The 18,450-nt window shown below is 40.6% G+C and overlaps 1 protein-coding gene across 2 annotated transcripts in view; it reads right to left on the bottom strand.

Annotated features, from left to right (window-relative positions):
- Slc9a9 (solute carrier family 9 (sodium/hydrogen exchanger), member 9) overlaps window positions 1–18,450 on the bottom strand; it is a 560,897-nt gene that overhangs the window by 295,037 nt on the left and 247,410 nt on the right. The gene's annotated exons all lie outside the window — the stretch shown is intronic.

Below are 18,450 nucleotides of genomic sequence, written 5' to 3'. Positions count from 1 at the left end.
ATATCATTAAAAGGAGCAGATGTGTTAAACCTGGAAGGATTGGAGGAGACTAGCAAAGTTCGATTTTAGAATTATTTTTCGTCATTTTAATTTTAACATCAAGTCTTTAAAATTAGTCAGGGTGAAGAAATGAAGAATTTGGCAGTGAATTCTGAAAAGGACTTTGTAGCTTTGTGGAGAGGAAAAGGGACCCCAGACAGGCTGATTGAGATTACACAGGATTATCCACAAAGGAACAAAGTCTCTTAGGCCAGGATGATTAGAGCCTGCTCACTCTCTGCTCTGGCTCTCTGCCTCTAGAGACTAGTTAGGAGAGGGAGCAAGTGGGTTCCAGCCTTCCCACAGGAAGATATGGAAGGAAAGGGGTAGTTTTAAATGTTCTTTGGATTTCTGTGGGCACCTTTAAACCTCCAAAACAGGCCAACGTTTCTACCTTGATCTCTTAATTGGATGAAGAAGGTGAATGGTGGTGAAGGCAGCCCTGCAGTGTGCCTGAGGGAAAGCCTCCTGTGAGCAACCTCACCTTCTGTTTGCACCATGGCTTCCAGCAAAGCCATGGTGCAAACCCACCTTTTGTCTTTTGTAATTGCCAATCCCCTGCAAGGTGTTAAACCCCAGGGCTGATGAAAACCTAGTGCTGGAGCGAGGAAGGCTCAGTTTACCTTGACATTCACCAGCACAACTCTCCATTTCTGTCAAGAGGCATGAAAGGGAGAATCCTTCCTTTCTTTCAAATAAAAGCCTGCCTGTCTGCCTTCCTTCCTTCCTTCCTTCCTTCCTTCCTTCCTTCCTTCCTTCCTTCCTTCCTTCCTTCTTTTCTTTTTGTCTATCTGTATTTCTTCCTTTCTTTCAAATAAAAGTATGTATGTATGTATGTATGTATGTATGTATGTATCTATCTATCTATCTATCTATCTATCTATCTATCTACAGCAATGGAGGTTTGTGAATAACTCTAAAGTTCTGGAGGTTGTGCCAGCAGTGGATCAGACCCCTTGAACTGGCATCTCTTTACCCCTCCCACCTCTAACTCCCTAGAAATGGTTTTCTGGTTGTTCCTGATATCCACAGTATCAACTGGTGACACCTTATACCATCATTTATGGTCTGCTTTTCTTTAAGCCAATTTCACTTTTATTCACCTACGAAGTCTTTCACTGAAGAATACATACACAATTGTAAGTATGACATGCTAAATATATTTCTTTATTATGTATGTGAGAAAGTGTACATTAACAAAAATTCCCCGTGTATGACCTCAACTCATTGTGCTGGCCCCACTGATTTGAGCTATGGTCTTTGGGGAGATGTTGTCCTAATTCTGTCTACTAAGACATGAGAGAGCCTGTGTTTGCCCAACTCCATGTGATGTTTGCCTTATTAGAAGAGAAAAGCATAATAAACCCTTGGACCAGGGAGGTACTCTACTGAATTTGTTAGTCATAAGTCTTTCCAGAATATAATCACTAGGTGCCTGCTACATGCTGGGTGAAGCATTACACACAGGGTGCTGGAGACAGGTGGAGAAGCCTACAGGATGGAAACAAAATTAAATAACAGCTGGTACATGGAAGCCATCTCTAAGCAGAAAATCCTAAGAGATGGATGGCATGCACAGTGCTGAGGGTGGTGCTGTGATAGATACAAACCATTTACAAAGGAGAAATATTGTTTTAGACTAAAGGAGATGGTATTTGATGTTGGATCAACAGACAGTGATGGGGAGAAGCTATTCCAGGCAGTAAAGAGAATATAAGGAAAGGCAGTGAGGCAGGTGAGTTCAGGGCACCTTCACGACATAGCTGCTGTGTGGTATGGCTGGAACTCAGGGAGTCTGCACAGGAAGCCATGCACAAAGGGAAACTTGGGTGACGTTGCATTTCTCAGAGGCTGTGGTTCCATTTTAAGAATGCACACTTATACAACGTCCACTATTTTATGCCTGTACTATAATTTTGTTTAATCTTTTATCTGTGTGTAATATCGGGGGGGGGGGTTAATGTTGTCCTTCCTGACTGCCTCCTCCCTTTTTTCTAAAATAAAGTGGCCGAGGAAAGGAGAATAGAATCACATAGCTAGTCGGTTCATAATGTAAACATTTTATTTCTTATTTGTTAAAACACACAAAAGCAAAAAACAAACAAAAATAATCATCGTGTGAAAGTAGTTGAGCAGCACTGTTGCATTCACCTTAAGAGAGTTGTTTCTTGGGTATCAGAGCCTTTGCTTAGATGGGATGGGGGCTGGACCTTCCTGCGTGCAGGAGTAAGTCGGGGAAGCAGTGAGTACAAGCATCGATGCGTGGGCTTCCTTAAAGAAACCTGCTAGCTTCCTCACCTACAGTTCAAGCTCTGTTCAGTCTCACCTGGGCCTTGTTCCTCTTTGTATGGCTATGACACAGCCTGGTGCTTGGCATGTACAAGTCTATGCTAAGGATGATAGGATGACCTCAAGTATGTAGAAAGAAAGAAGTGAAAGAGTCTTGCAAAACTTAGTCAAGTCTTAAAATGAACTATCCCTCTAGGATGTCTATTAGGCACTGAGTAGATGGAGCCATGCTGTGGGTACTGTTGGCATGCTCAATGCAACTCTGAGAATCTCCCTTGTTTGTGCCTTGTTACTCATGTCAAAGCTTTGGCACCTCTTGCTTGGAGGACTTAGGGCAAGTCATCATACTCATAACAGTTCCGCCACCTGGTAAATAGAGATGATAATATTCCTCCATAACTGAGTTTCTGAAGCACTTATAAAATTCCTATGTGAGTGTTGATTAGAGGTCTGTTCAATGAGTGCTTGTATTGTACACTCAAATAAAGAATCAATGAAATTGCCTATCTCCATATTACCATCATCCTGCTGAGAAATGCATATACCCACACTGCCAGATAGCAGAGTTCTGGGATTTGAAGCAAGCCTTACTTCCCAGTGTGGACAGGAAGAGTGTTGACCTCCTGTCACATTAACCTTGAGGTTGTAAGCAAGGAACTAGTCACAGAAGTGGGTTTGGAGAGACAAGGCACCAAAGAAGCATCCTGTAGAAATGGTCATAAAAGTGGATCTCAAAGGGTGTCATGTTCATCACAGAGTTCTTTAGCAAATGTGTCAAGACACAATGTGTCCTAGAAAGCTGGACAGAGTTCTCCATGGTGCTAAGAAGGCCACAAAGCTCTATTTAAGCTGAATCTCATTATCAGTGCTACATGGATTTGGGGGAGGATGAGGCAGGAGGGAGGAGAGATACACAAGAAATACTCTGCAAAAGCCAGCTGTTCCTCGGGAGGTACCCTCTGTGCACTGCCAAGGTTCTAGAGGACTCATCCTTTAGGTCCTTGCTCCTCAAAAGGCATGTCTTTGGGATCTGGTTTCCAGTCATGACACCAAACTTTTGAATTGGGTACAGCAGCTGGGGTGGGGGGGTTGTTAAAAACTGGAAACAGCTCATGATTTTAGATAGTACATCAAAGTTGTTGTTTTAAATTTCAACCTAAGGGAGAAATGTCATTGTTCAAGCAACCTCAAATCTTGTGACTTGACCCCTGTGCCAAATCATGATGGCTAAATTATTAATGGATAAACATCTTGAAAGGACAAGAGAAGTTAAGAAGAAGTGTACTGTTAATATGTTCACTGCTGTCCCTCAGAACAGTTTGAGAGGCCTGTGTATACTACAATCTGGTGTGGGGGCAGGTAGGGCAGGTCTCATCACTAGAGTTTTGAGGTAGATAGACCCAATAACTTTGAAAATATTATGACCAGAAATACCCAGTAGTGTTTAAATATTCATTTTATAAGTTGGAAATAAGTCCAGGTTATCGATTTACCCTTTTCTGGAACTGGCTGCTCAGCAGAAACTGGGAGATAAATGTGCACAGCCCCTTCCATCTAAGAAATGTGAAATAAATGAAGTACTGTAACTTGATGAACAAAACTAGTAAGGGTCTTTATTTTTCAGTGCATTACTTAAGAGTCACGGGCACAACTAAGACTCTGTCTACTATTTCTCAATAATGGACTTTATTTTTGTCTACAATATAGTCGTCTGGAAATGAAAAAGGCTTGGTGGCTGAGGGAGCAGTGAGTATCTGGATTTGAGATCGGGTGTAGATCTTGGCTCTGTCTCACAGGCTATGTGACCTTGATCAACTTACTTAAACTATTTGTATTCCAATTTCTATAAAATTATAACAGTGCCCACTATATAGTGTTGCTATGACAATTAAATGCATTGACATTTGAAAGCTCTTAAAATGGCATCTGGAAGGAACTAGATAATCATTTCTTAGGGAAAATCTTCCTTCCTGATTCAAATGGTAACTTTCTTTTCACCATTTCTGTTTCTGTTTCTCTCCCTCCCTCCCTTCCTCTTTCTCTCCCTCCTCCTCCCCTCCCTGTCTCTGATCTGAAATAGTTCTGAAGAAAGTATGTAAAAGTAAATGTCCCATGAAAACTTTAGCATAGGTTTTTTTTTGACTCTCCCCTGGTCTAGAGAGATAAGAATCTTTGGTACATGTGATGTATTTAGTACAGAGTATTCTGTGGCATAGTAAATTCATGGTGCAAAAGCAGGCAGTGAGGAGGGGGAGATGAAAGTAAAAGAAAGGAAGAAGAGATGGTAAGGGAGACTTGAGCCTGAGTGATAGTGAGAGTGTACATAGTAAGGAAAATGAGATCCCATTTGCTCCATCCATGACTTTGAAGGAAAGTGAGATCTCATTGGTCCTGCCCATGACTTTGAAGGAAAGTGAGATCTCATTGGTCCTGCCTATGACTTTGAAGGAAAGTGAGATCTCATTGGTCCAGCCCATGACTTTGAAGGAAAGTGAGCTCTCATTGGTCCAGCCCATGACGTTGAAGGAAAGTGATATCTCATTGGTCCAGCCCATGACTTTGATGGAAAGTAGGATTGCATTGGTCCCACCCATGATTTTGGCAACCTTCCATTCTGGATCCTACTGAATTACCATTTCTCAAAATGGTATAATTAAGTCAAGTCTCTGGGTTTCCAAAATCATTCATTCTTGATATTCTTCCTTCACTGCATCCCCTAAAATATGTTGCTCCTAGAAACTACCTGGCCAGTGATAGCCTCATGTTGCAGGTCTTCCTGCAACAGAAATGATGCTTTAGGACAACGTTCTACTCTTCATTTTTACCCTTAAATCTACTTTCATGTCTTTTATTAATGTTAAATCAATGTCACTTGAAAGCTTTTTAAAAAGTGTTAAATGATCATAGTGTATCCCCTTTAGATTTTCTATGAGTATAATAAATAAAGTATATACATATAATATCTCTCTGTGTATGTGTGTGTGTGTGTTAAAATGATTATGTCAGGAGCCACCTAGGATAGGCTAAAGGCTAGCAGGTGATTTTCCTGAAGATAGCCCACCATTTTTACATGGTCCATGATGGGTGATCTCTAAGAGGCAAGGCCCAAAGAGACTGCATCTCAGGATTGCTTCCTGCAGCTGATATGCCTTTTCTGTCATGATTAAATTAATATAACAATTCCTGGGCATTAGCCTACCTATTGGGCAGATTTTCTTCAGATCAACGAAGATGTACTCTTTTTTTTAGCAAAGCTATGTAGACAAACTGATGATTTCATAATTCTTAATAATGATTCTATAGAATTCCTAAGTTTATACAAGTAAGTTTTGAGCCCTCTATAATATAGTCTGCAGTTTGGGCTCTGTAAACATTCATGTGTCATGGGCTAATTATACTAAGACAGAAAGTATGCATGAAACAGATTTATGATCAGGGTAAACATTCTTTCTGGTCTGTCTGAGAAACCATTATCTGATTACTAAAGGTCATAAAACTGGGTATAGACAATTTATTGTAGGTGCTCAGACCAAAAAAAAAATATTATCTGGTTTATCTATACAAAAGCTCAAAACTAATGAGACACTAGGCAGATGATCTGTCTCTTGACAAAATCATGTTAACTTAAGACATAAGAATTATTGTATTAAACTCGTAATGAACCTGTGGATGTAGTGACAGATAATAAAGATTTAGTTAGATAACTAGTCTTATGAAAACACATGTAAACATCTCTGTTGTAACTCTTTATTCTATTTATGATTCTAATTTTTGTTTGGCCTTATTGTGAACTTTAGAAGTACCATATGATCATGTACTTGAAAACATACAAGAACTAGGAACAACGACAGTAATAGAGAAGCAGAGCAGAGCAGAGCAGGGCAGGGCAGCGCAGAGCAGAGCAGAGCAGAGCAGATCAGAGCAGAGCAGAGCAGAGCAGAGCAGAGCACAACAGAACAGAACAGAGCAGAGCAGAGCAGAACAGAGCAGAACAGACCAGAGCAGAGAGCAGCAGACAGGCTTCTTATTACCTTACCGGGTGACAGAGTTTTTGTTTGTTTGTTTGTTTGTTTTTGTTTTGTTTTCTTAACAGCAAGTTTCTTCTTACTGACAAGTATTACAGGATTTTCCCTGTCCAATCATATTAGGGCAGTGGGAGGCTTGTGATTAGACAGGAGAAGGGAGGCAGAGTGAGGAGTTGAAGAGACAGAGAGGTCTCAGGAGGAGAGAGAGAACCAGAATGGAGACTGTTGTGGTGTTATTAAAAGGTTAGAATAATTGGGTTAAAGCTTTATCATTATCAATTGGCTTTGAAATTATTATATTGGCATCTTGTAAATTGTGTTTAAATTGATATATAAATCTAATTGGTTAACTATAAGTTTAAGAGTCTTATTTCTATCATGTAATTAGGTGTTGAGATGGATAACCAGGGGTGCGTGGGGCGTTACATGGAAGCAAGTGGAACTCACTGAGGGGGTCGGGTGGCGGGGGTCGGGGGAGAGGGGCATTTTTGAGATGGCCCAGCAGGAGCCTTGTGGCCTTGCAGGGCCAGGAGTTTGTGGGCTGAGATCACCTGGCACAGGGGCTAGCCGCAGAGAGTTGGTGGGCAAGCACTAGTGCAGGAACGTGCCAATCGTCTTTTTTAACATTTCCTGCAACAGACAAAGACAGATTTTTGTTTGGTTTGGTTTGCTTTTTGATTTTGATTTTTATACTCAATAAAAAGATAGAAGTTTTTTTTTTTCTTTCTGTAAGCAATGAAGGTTGTAGCTTATTTTTCATCCAGAATGAGTGAGTTCTTTCTGCTCTGGTGTTTGCACAATGAAACCTGCTTACAGGGGCTTCTGCTCTATCCATCAAAACTACATATGCATTTTAAGTATAAGAGTTCTAAGTATTTAAGTTGATGAGACAGATGGTTGGGCCCAACAAAAATGTGAATGTGTGTCTGAATGTGTGTAAGAATGTGTGTGTCTGTGCATATTTGCTTGTGTAAAAGTTTTTCTCTCATGAGTGTGACTTTCTTTTCCTGGTTCAATAAAAGTTAATTGCTCCAAGCTTCTCTCTCACCTCACCAGGGAGGGGAGAAGCTTCTGGGCAAAAGAGAAAGGAGCGCTAGCAGTAAATCCTCTAGTGAATTCCCTGGTGCTATATAGTATATGTTAATGGCCAGAGAATTATAAAGTAAGTTTATAAAGAGTTAAGTTTCCAGCGCTTATTCAAGCACAGAGAATTATAAAGCAAATAATAAGAGAGATAAAGAATTAAGTTCCCCAGTGCTTCATGAAGCACACAACAGTATGAGAGAGTTGGGATTTTAACACAGAGCAGTTAGAGAATTAAAAGACTGGAGATCATCAATTTTTGGCCCGTGTCCAACACTGTGTCTCACTTCAACCCATTCTAGCTGGAGCAGACCCCCAGCAGATTAAAATAGCCATAAATATTTAAAAGAACCTTCCATTTTTCTGCCAAATCTTTAATCCTTAACAAAGAAATTCAAACTATCAGCACTAATTCATTGATAAGAGTTTTTGATTAACTAGGACATAAATATGAAATGTCTTCCCCTGCCCTCAATTACTGCTCTAATTGTACTATATAGAATCCACCTTTGTGTTGGTTTAGTAGTTCTGTTGATTTCTTGGTCAAACTCTATTAGTCAATCACTTTTCTTGATTTAAACTTATCTAAGTCCAACTTTAAACCTTAACATTCAAAGCAGGCTTCCTCTTCTCCACACAGAAAGGTCTTTAAAGGGATGAGTAGCAGTGAGGTCCCCCTGCTGGTACCCCATGGTACTGGGTGTCAGAGGGTATGCCTGGCTCTTGGTCTGGGTCTTCCTGTGATGTGCTCTAGTCACACTCTGCTTCCTATTGAACCATTCTCCCAGAAATCTCAGCTGATGCTCTGTTGAGAACTCCTTCCTGTCATGTATCAACTCAACCCTCATCTTCTCTGCCAGCTATACATATTCCTGCTTATTCCCATCCCTCAATCAGCAGCTGCTTGACCTCAGTGCCTTTACCTTGTCTCTTGCCCTCAAAGTTCCCGATAAGTTTCCTAGGTGAAGAAACATGGCACTTGCTGTCTTATTTCGCCTAATTCCCAAATACACCAAACCAGAGAGGCTACAGGTCCTGCTCCAACTGGCTCCTGCTCTATTAATTCTATAGGCCAAAAAAGGCACCAGAACTCTGTGTGCTCGTGCCCCACACTTGTAGGATCTATGACCAATAATGCCCTTCTTTGACAGTACTTAGAGAGAGAGTTAACTTTCTCCCCTAAAGGATGATTAGCAGTCTAGTGATTCAGGGGAGTTCCCTCCCTCAGCTATGTGTGAGGAAACATTCCTGTGAGAAGGGACAACACCATTATCTCTCAACACAACTCTGTGAGGTCAAGTGGATCCTTCCCAACACTTAGTACTGGCTGGTTCATTGACTTGAGCAGTTGGAAGATGCGGCCCTCTTTACTATGCAGCCTTTTTGCATGTTTAAGCAAGTCTCTAAACCGATCTGGAAAATGAGAAAAGGCTCATGAGAAAAGCACTCTTGTGACTTGCGACATTTAATGTCAGATGCTCACAGTTTATTTTCTCCCTGTCTAGGATTGGGTTGTCATTCTGCATTTTGGGACACATTTTAAAAGAGCAATACAGCACAGAACGGCAATGAACTTTCTCAGAGGCTATCCCATTTTGTTGGGCTTGTAAGTCACAGGCAGGGACCAGGCAGGAGAAAAGAATTAATTACAGTGTTACTTCATGTTTAAAGCTCTTTGTACTAAGAAAAGAAAGATGAACAGAGCAAGAAACAAGTGGATCCTTATCTATTATTTATCTTTTAATAACTATACCAACGTGCCCTTTCCCAGGGGACTTGCTTAATTATGAATAAGGAATTGATTTTTATGGGGCCAAGAATTGTGTGTACACATTGGAATTCATTCTGGCGTCTGCCTGCCCATTATTCGGGCTTATGTTCTGCCAAAGGCTGATGAAGTTCTGTCAAGAGAACCTGCTGTAAAACATAATGGTTTCAGGAATTGGGGGCATTCCAGACACCCTGGGAGGTTAGAGGAGCTGTCTTAATAATAAGGGGTCCTGGCCAGAAGTTCACTGAGCTTGAGTTAGAAGCATAGGGTTTCTTCCCAATGGCCTTTCCATGGGGACCTTCACAAGGGCTAAAGGGGCCTGCAATGGGCTGTGCCATGGAGGATCATTAATTAACTCTTTTGCCCTCTGAAGTATCATTTAATGATGGCTTGCTAAGAGCCCAAAATCATACCTAGGCCCTTGACAAATATCATCTTGCTATTCTAATGTCATCCATGAAAGGAAAAGACAAGGATAATTCCGCTGGAAGTAGAGTTTGTGTGTCAAGCCAAACTGATTCATTCCAGCAACAAATATCCATCACCCCTACTGTGTGCAGACATTGTTCAAAGCTCTGGGGATGCAACAGGGACAACACACAGCCGTTCTTATGTTGTAGTGGAGAAGACAACATAAATACAGTGAAGCTAACAAATACACGATGAAATGACAGCAGCTGAACAGAAACTAGGGTGGCCTACGAGGAAGGAAGTGTCCACTGGAGGGTGAATAGGTGCTGTGCAGAAAGGCTGCCTGAAGATGGTGGTGAGGGAAATGAGGTGGGAAGCGCATCCTCTTCTCTGAAGCACAGCATCCACCGAGGGCCAGAGGAACCACTAAGAAGCCAGTATGCCTGGGGCCATGTGTGCAGAACATTCAAGGAGGGTCAGAGGAGCTATAAGAAGGCCAGTATGCCTGGAGGAATGTGTGAAGGGTAGCAGGCAGGTAGAGAGGGGATGCAGCTGACTCCTGGGAAGCCTTTCAAGCCAGTGTTAGGATTTTCCTCTAGGGGTTCAGGCCCAGCCACTGAAGAGCTTGGAGGTAGAGGAAAGATGTATAGAATATTCCAAGAAACTGCATAGAAAGTCAGGCAAGTGACAGACTGACATCACAGAACAGCAAAAGACTGAAGCAGCCAGATCTCTCAATAGCTGGAGGCTAACACCTGAACAAGATCCCCGAGAAGGCAAGGGTAGTGAGGAGGAAGATGAAGAAGGCACAGGAAGGCCAGAGGATTGATGGATTTCAGAGAAGCAGCTGCAGTAAGCATAGCAGAGGTGACCCTGCAGAGGAACGACTTGTGGCCCCAGAGGAACAACTGACCTCATCCCTCCTGTTTCTAGCAGATAAAGTCCTAAAGTAAAATATCACTGGGAGGTATTTTAGATCATAGTCTATTTCAAAATGTCCTGATTCTTAGATCTAAAAGAAAGTGGGCTGGTTTCTACAAAAGCCTTGAGATCTCTGAAGTTGGAGATGATTATACAGAGAAATGAAAGATTTCCTAGCCAGGGTACTATGATGGAAACCCATGCCCTCAGAAGTCGGTAACATGGCCCCAGGAAACTCTTCACTGAACGGTTGCTGACTTGTTTTCTATCTTAACCACATCTGCCAGGGAAGGAGAACCTGTGCCCAGGCAAATCCTCCTGTTAGAAAGGTTGGCACAACCATGAAGGAACAAGCAGTCTCTCAATAACCGATACAATAAGGGTGTGTGTTTTCATCCGGCTCAGATTGATAATAGCATCAAGAACAGTCAGGAAGTTCAGCACATAATCACACCCTTGACAGTTTCCTAAGTAGTCCTGGTCTACTAAATCCCAACTTCAAGGTGACAAAAAGAACTCTTGAGTTTCAAGATGGTTGAAAAGGATTATGCATGTAAGTGCACATGCATGTGTGTGTGTGTGTGTGTGTGTGTAATATAGGCACATTTTTTGAAAGGAGATCTTAGATTACTTTGCAATTTAGCCTGAAAAGTCTTGAAGTCTTGTTAGAATTGAACTAGTCTGTGGGCTTTGAGAAAATTTCTCTCATACTCAATATTAAAAGTGAATTTTAGATAGACTTAAAGATGAAAGTAGCTCGCAAACCCTCTTCAAATTTCCATTTTCTTAACTTTTTTTGAAGCATTAAATAGGAATTTGAGCCAATGAGAGATTTCAGGGAGGGATATAGAGGAGATGGGGACTCCCAGGCCCCAATGGGAATTTTTGCCCATTCCCAACTTTTCAGTTCTGTTCACCCTCATTAATAAAATCAGAGCTCCAACCGTCCTGTGATATGTGAGATTTGGGGTCAAAATAGATAGGGAAGGTATTGAAAAGCAGGTTGATAGCCACTCACAATGGAAGTCTGGTATAAAGAAATATAATCATAAAGAGGTACAACCAAGACAAAGATAATATCCAGGTTTGAAGACAGAGAATGGAGTTGGATCCTCTTCCATGTCAGGTTAGTAGAGGACTTACGATACCCCTCTCTCCTGACCAGCATTTGCTTGTCAAGCTCTTTGTTAAACATGTTGTAAGCATTATTTCATACAACCCCCACCATAACCCCTGAAGCAGGTGCGTTATTATTTCATTTTGTAGGTGAGGCAGCCATGGCTTAATGAGATTAAGTGACTTTATGCGCTTCATCTTCTTTAAGCCTCTCAAGAATCTAATGAAGAAAGCATTCTCATTTAACACACTAACAGATTCAGAACAGGTAACATTCTTTCCCCAACTTAACGCACAGTAGTGGAACAGCAGCTTCTCAACTCAGCTCTCCCTGATGGAGACCATCTAGCAGACTGCCTGAGAAGGGAAACATCTGGATGGACCAACTGAGAATGTGCAAAGAAATGACTCCGCCGAAACAACCTTCAGACAATTGAGGCAGAGACCATTTACAAGGGACAATAAATAGATAGCACATTAGCTAAAATATCCACTTCAATTTGACAACCAATGGGCTAGAATTTCTTAATAAAGACTGTTTCTTTGTAGTACATAGTTGACAATACAAACTATATCCATATCACATGACATTCCTGTCAACATTAACTCTGGCTTTCCATCCCATCTCTCATTCACTCTGCTTGCAAAATGAAGTTACTATTGTCTCTTTATAGAAATTACTTATCTTGCTGAGTTTTCATTTTTAAAACACAGATAAAATTATGTTTAAGTTGTATTTCTTTCAGGATGGGGATTAGGTGTGTGCATGTAATACTTAACACCTAGAATATAGGAAAGAAAAACCCACAGAGGTTAACTTAATAATTGATAATATTTACATTAATATTATGAGATGATTGCTAGCTCTTTTATCATTTTTTCACCAGAAAGAAATCAGTAAAAGTTAAGAATGATTTCTAAGAACATGGGGACCATTAGGGATTGCCATTAATATGTTAGAACTTTATTAGAATCTTCTAGAATAGAATAAGCAATCTGCTCAGGCCAAAAGCTGAATTTCTCTTTTCTCAATGAGACATATAGAACTACTGAGATAGTATCAAACAAATGGATACAGGTGCATTTTGAACAATAACTGAGCACTAAAGACATCCCTCCATAGTCCTGCAAATCAAACAGAGGTGAATTTCCTGCTGTTCTGCTGGAATCTGGGGTTTCCAGCTGTGTATCCCCAAGATACATAGACACACCACAGAAATCCTACTGTTATACCTGGAAAGAAAATATATTTGAGAACAGTGTCTGGTGACATTTTGCAGAATTGCAGACAACAACAATTAAGGGAAGAGGACACCAACTCACTGAAGCTTGCTCTCCTGCAAACTGCCAGTTCAGGACTCATCACATGTTACATGGAGATAAGAAGAATCAAACACAGGTGTTCAGTTGGGTTGGCGCCTGAGTCCCACAAGTACTGTGTGCTGAGGCCACAGCTGGCAAGTGGCTGAATGAAATACCACTTTCCTCTAGCTGGGTCAAAGGACGTTTTCCAGACAATGAGCTGCTTTCCTAATCTGGGAGCTTTTTACTTCTCCCTCTCTGATTATAAACAGCTGCCTGAGACAGCTGACAGAGAAGACAACGCCTGGAAAATATTTGCCGTGATCAACAGTTTCCCTCATATCATCTCTCCTGCCACCGCTTTCCCATTTATTAGCAATTAAGTGTGCATCTGGGTCCCAAATCACAGCTTAATTTAAGGAAATCTCTACATCCATCTTTTTAGAGCTGCAGAGAATTTTACTTGAGTTCAAGTTATGTTTGGATTAGAAGCACCTGTTACCATCTTAAACTACAATATTTTGCCAGGACCCACACATTTTAATTTTTTTGTATATAAAACTTGAAGCCTGATGATCAAAAAAAAGCTTATTAAAAAAGGGTTCTTTGTATTCTACATAATATTCTTAAATTATAAATCCAGAAATTTCTAGAAAGTACGAACTCTGCAGAAGCCTAAGTCATCTCCAGCACTGGATTGTCAGCATCAGTTCTGTAAATTCTATTTAAATTTCAACAGCAGAGCCTAGAAGAACACACAGATTTGTGAGCAGATCTCTCCTATACCATGCAATATTGCGTCTTACTAAAACTTCCAGTCAGAGACTCAGCACAAAGGCAAACACTTCACTTGTTAAGTTTGGACAGACCGTGGAGAGGCATAAGATACTGCTTGGTCCCAGGAAGTTGGGGGCAGAAGGGTTAGTTTTGTATATCGGCCTATAATAGCTTGGAGTCTGGAAAATAGAAAATTGGAAGACTTAGTGATAGTTGGGATGGAAAGAAATCAAAGGGAGGCCCCAATCCAATCGCGCGGAACTTGAGACTGCTGTACATAGGGAAGCAGGCTACCCGGGCCTGATCTGGGGCACAAGTCCCTTCCGCTCGACTCGAGACTCGAGCCCCGGGCTACCTTGCCAGCAGAGTCTTGCCCAGCACCCGCAAGGGCCCACACGGGACTCCCCACGGGACCCTAAGACCTCTGGTGATGGAAATGAACAAAACCATACTAGAACTAAAAGGGGAAGTAGACACAATAAAGAAAACCCAAAGCGAGGCAACGCTGGAGATAGAAACCCTAGGAAAGAGATCTGGAACCATAGATGCGAGCATCAGCAACAGAATACAAGAAATGGAAGAGAGAATCTCAGGTGCAGAAGATTCCATAGAGAACATCGACACAACAGTCAAAGAAAATACAAAATGCAAAAGGATCCTAACTCAAAACATCCAGGTAATCCAGGACACAATGAGAAGACCAAACCTACGGATAATAGGAATTGATGAGAATGAAGATTTTCAACTTAAAGGGCCAGCTAATATCTTCAACAAAATAATAGAAGAAAACTTCCCAAACATAAAAAAAGAGATGCCCATGATCATACAAGAAGCCTACAGAACTCCAAATAGACTGGACCAGAAAAGAAATTCCTCCCGACACATAATAATCAGAACAACAAATGCACTAAATAAAGATAGAATATTAAAAGCAGTAAGGGAGAAAGGTCAAGTAACATATAAAGGAAGGCCTATCAGAATTACACCAGACTTTTCACCAGAGACTATGAAAGCCAGAAGAGCCTGGACAGATGTTATACAGACACTAAGAGAACACAAATGCCAGCCCAGGCTACTATACCCGGCCAAACTCTCAATTACCATAGATGGAGAAACCAAAGTATTCCACGACAAAAACAAATTCACACAATATCTTTCCACGAATCCAGCCCTTCAAAGGATAATAACAGAAAAGAAGCAATACAAGGACGGAAATCACGCCCTAGAACAACCAAGAAAGTAATCATTCAACAAACCAAAAAGAAGACAGCCACAAGAACAGAATGCCAACTCTAACAACAAAAATAAAAGGGAGCAACAATTACTTCTCCTTAATATCTCTTAATATCAATGGACTCAATTCCCCAATAAAAAGACATAGACTAACAGACTGGCTACACAAACAGGACCCAACATTCTGCTGCTTACAGGAAACCCATCTCAGGGAAAAAGACAGACACTACCTCAGAGTGAAAGGCTGGAAAACAATTTTCCAAGCAAATGGACTGAAGAAACAAGCTGGAGTAGCCATTTTAATATCGGATAAAATCGACTTCCAACCCAAAGTTATCAAAAAAGACAAGGAGGGTCACTTCATACTCATCAAAGGTAAAATCCTCCAAGAGGAACTCTCAATTCTGAATATCTACGCACCAAATGCAAGGGCAGCCACATTCATTAGAGACACTTTAGTAAAGCTCAAAGCATACATTGCACCTCACACAATAATAGTGGGAGACTTCAACACACCACTTTCTTCAAAGGACAGATCGTGGAAACAGAAACTAAACAGGGACACAGTGAAACTAACAGAAGTTATGAAACAAATGGACCTGACAGATATCTACAGAACATTTTATCCTAAAACAAAAGGATATACCTTCTTCTCAGCACCTCACGGGACCTTCTCCAAAATTGACCATATAATTGGTCACAAAACAGCCCTCAATAGATACAAAAATATTGAAATTGTCCCATGTATCCTATCAGACCACCATGGCCTAAGACTGATCTTCAATAACAACATAAATAATGGAAAGCCAACATTCACGTGGAAACTGAATAACACTCTTCTCAATGATACCTTGGTCAAGGAAGGAATAAAGAAAGAAATTAAAGACTTTTTAGAGTTTAATGAAAATGAAGCCACAACATACCCAAACCTATGGGACACAATGAAAGCATTTCTAAGAGGGAAACTCATAGCTCTGAGTGCCTCCAAGAAGAAAGGGGAGACAGCACATACTAGCAGCTTGACAACACATCTAAAAGCTCTAGAAAAAAAGAAAGCAAATTCACCCAAGAGGAGTAGACGGCAGGAAATAATCAAACTCAGGGGTGAAATCAACCAAGTGGAAACAAGAAGAACTATTCAAAGAATTAACCAAACGAGGAGTTGGTTCTTTGAGAAAATCAACAAGATAGATAAACCCTTAGCTAGACTCACTAAAGGGCACAGGGACAAAATCCTAATTAACAAAATCAGAAATGAAAAGGGAGACATAACAACAGATCCTGAAGAAATCCAAAACACCATCAGATCCTTCTACAAAAGGCTATACTCAACAAAACTGGAAAACCTGGACGAAATGGACAAATTTCTGGACAGATACCAGGTACCAAAGTTGAATCAGGATCAAGTTGACCATCTAAACAGTCCCATATCACCAAAAGAAATAGAAGCAGTTATTAATAGTCTCCCAACCAAAAAAAGCCCAGGACCAGATGGGTTTAGTGCAGAGTTCTATCAGACCTTCAAAGAAGATCTAATTCCAATTCTGCACAAACTATTTCACAAAATAGAAGTAGAAGGTACTCTACCCAACTCATTTTATGAAGCCACTATTACTCTGATACCTAAACCACAGAAAGATCCAACAAAGATAGAGAACTTCAGACCAATTTCTCTTATGAATATCGATGCAAAAATCCTCAATAAAATTCTCGCTAACCGAATCCAAGAACACATTAAAGCAATCATCCATCCTGACCAAGTAGGTTTTATTCCAGGGATGCAGGGATGGTTTAATATACGAAAATCCATCAATGTAATCCATTATATAAACAAACTCAAAGACAAAAACCACATGATCATCTCGTTAGATGCAGAAAAAGCATTTGACAAGATCCAACACCCATTCATGATAAAAGTTTTGGAAAGATCAGGAATTCAAGGCCCATACCTAAACATGATAAAAGCAATCTACAGCAAACCAGTAGTCAACATCAAAGTAAATGGAGAGAAGCTGGAAGCAATCCCACTAAAATCAGGGACTAGACAAGGCTGCCCACTTTCTCCCTACCTTTTCAACATAGTACTTGAAGTATTAGCCAGAGCAATTCGACAACAAAAGGAGATCAAGGGGATACAAATTGGAAAAGAGGAAGTCAAAATATCACTTTTTGCAGATGATATGATAGTATATATAAGTGACCCTAAAAATTCTACCAGAGAACTCCTAAACCTGATAAACAGCTTCGGTGAAGTAGCTGGATATAAAATAAACTCAAACAAGTCAATGGCCTTTCTCTATACAAAGAATAAACAGGCTGAGAAAGAAATTAGGGAAACAACACCCTTCTCAATAGTCACAAATAATATAAAATATCTTGGCGTGACTCTAACTAAGGAAGTGAAAGATCTGTATGATAAAAACTTCAAATCTCTGAAGAAAGAAATTAAGGAAGATCTCAGAAGATGGAAAGATCTCCCATGCTCATGGATTGGCAGGATCAACATTGTAAAAATGGCTATCTTGCCAAAAGCAATCTACAGATTCAATGCAATCCCCATCAAAATTCCAACTCAATTCTTCAACGAATTGGAAGGAGCAATTTGCAAATTTGTCTGGAATAACAAAAAACCTAGGATAGCAAAAAGTCTTCTCAAGGATAAAAGAACTTCTGGCGGAATCACCATGCCTGACCTAAAGCTTTACTACAGAGCAATTGTGATAAAAACTGCATGGTACTGGTATAGAGACAGACAAGTAGACCAATGGAATAGAATTGAAGACCCAGAAATGAACCCACACACCTATGGTCACTTGATCTTCGACAAGGGAGCTAAAACCATCCAGTGGAAGAAAGACAGCATTTTCAACAATTGGTGCTGGCACAACTGGTTGTTATCGTGTAGAAGAATGCGAATCGATCCATTCTCATCTCCTTGTACTAAGGTCAAATCTAAGTGGATCAAGGAACTTCACATAAAACCAGAGACACTGAAACTTATAGAGGAGAAAGTGGGAAAAAGCCTTGAAGATATGGGCACAGGGGAAAAATTCCTGAACAGAACAGCAATGGCTTGTGCTGTAAGATCGAGAATTGACAAATGGGACCTAATGAAACTCCAAAGTTTCTGCAAGGCAAAAGACACCGTCAATAAGACAAAAAGACCACCAACAGATTGGGAAAGGATCTTTACCTATCCTAAATCAGATAGGGGACTAATATCCAACATATATAAAGAACTCAAGAAGGTGGACTTCAGAAAATCAAATAACCCCATTAAAAAATGGGGCTCAGAACTGAACAAAGAATTCTCACCTGAGGAATACCGAATGGCAGAGAAGCACTTGAAAAAATGTTCAACATCCTTAATCATCAGGGAAATGCAAATCAAAACAACCCTGAGATTCCACCTCACACCAGTCAGAATGGCTAGGATCAAAAATTCAGGTGACAGCAGATGCTGGCGTGGATGTGGAGAAAGAG

Source organism: Mus musculus, chromosome 9 (genome assembly GCF_000001635.26).
Source record: "Mus musculus strain C57BL/6J chromosome 9, GRCm38.p6 C57BL/6J".
In the NCBI taxonomy this organism is placed as follows: Eukaryota; Metazoa; Chordata; class Mammalia; order Rodentia; family Muridae; genus Mus; species Mus musculus.
This window is presented reverse-complemented; position numbering and strand designations above follow the sequence as displayed.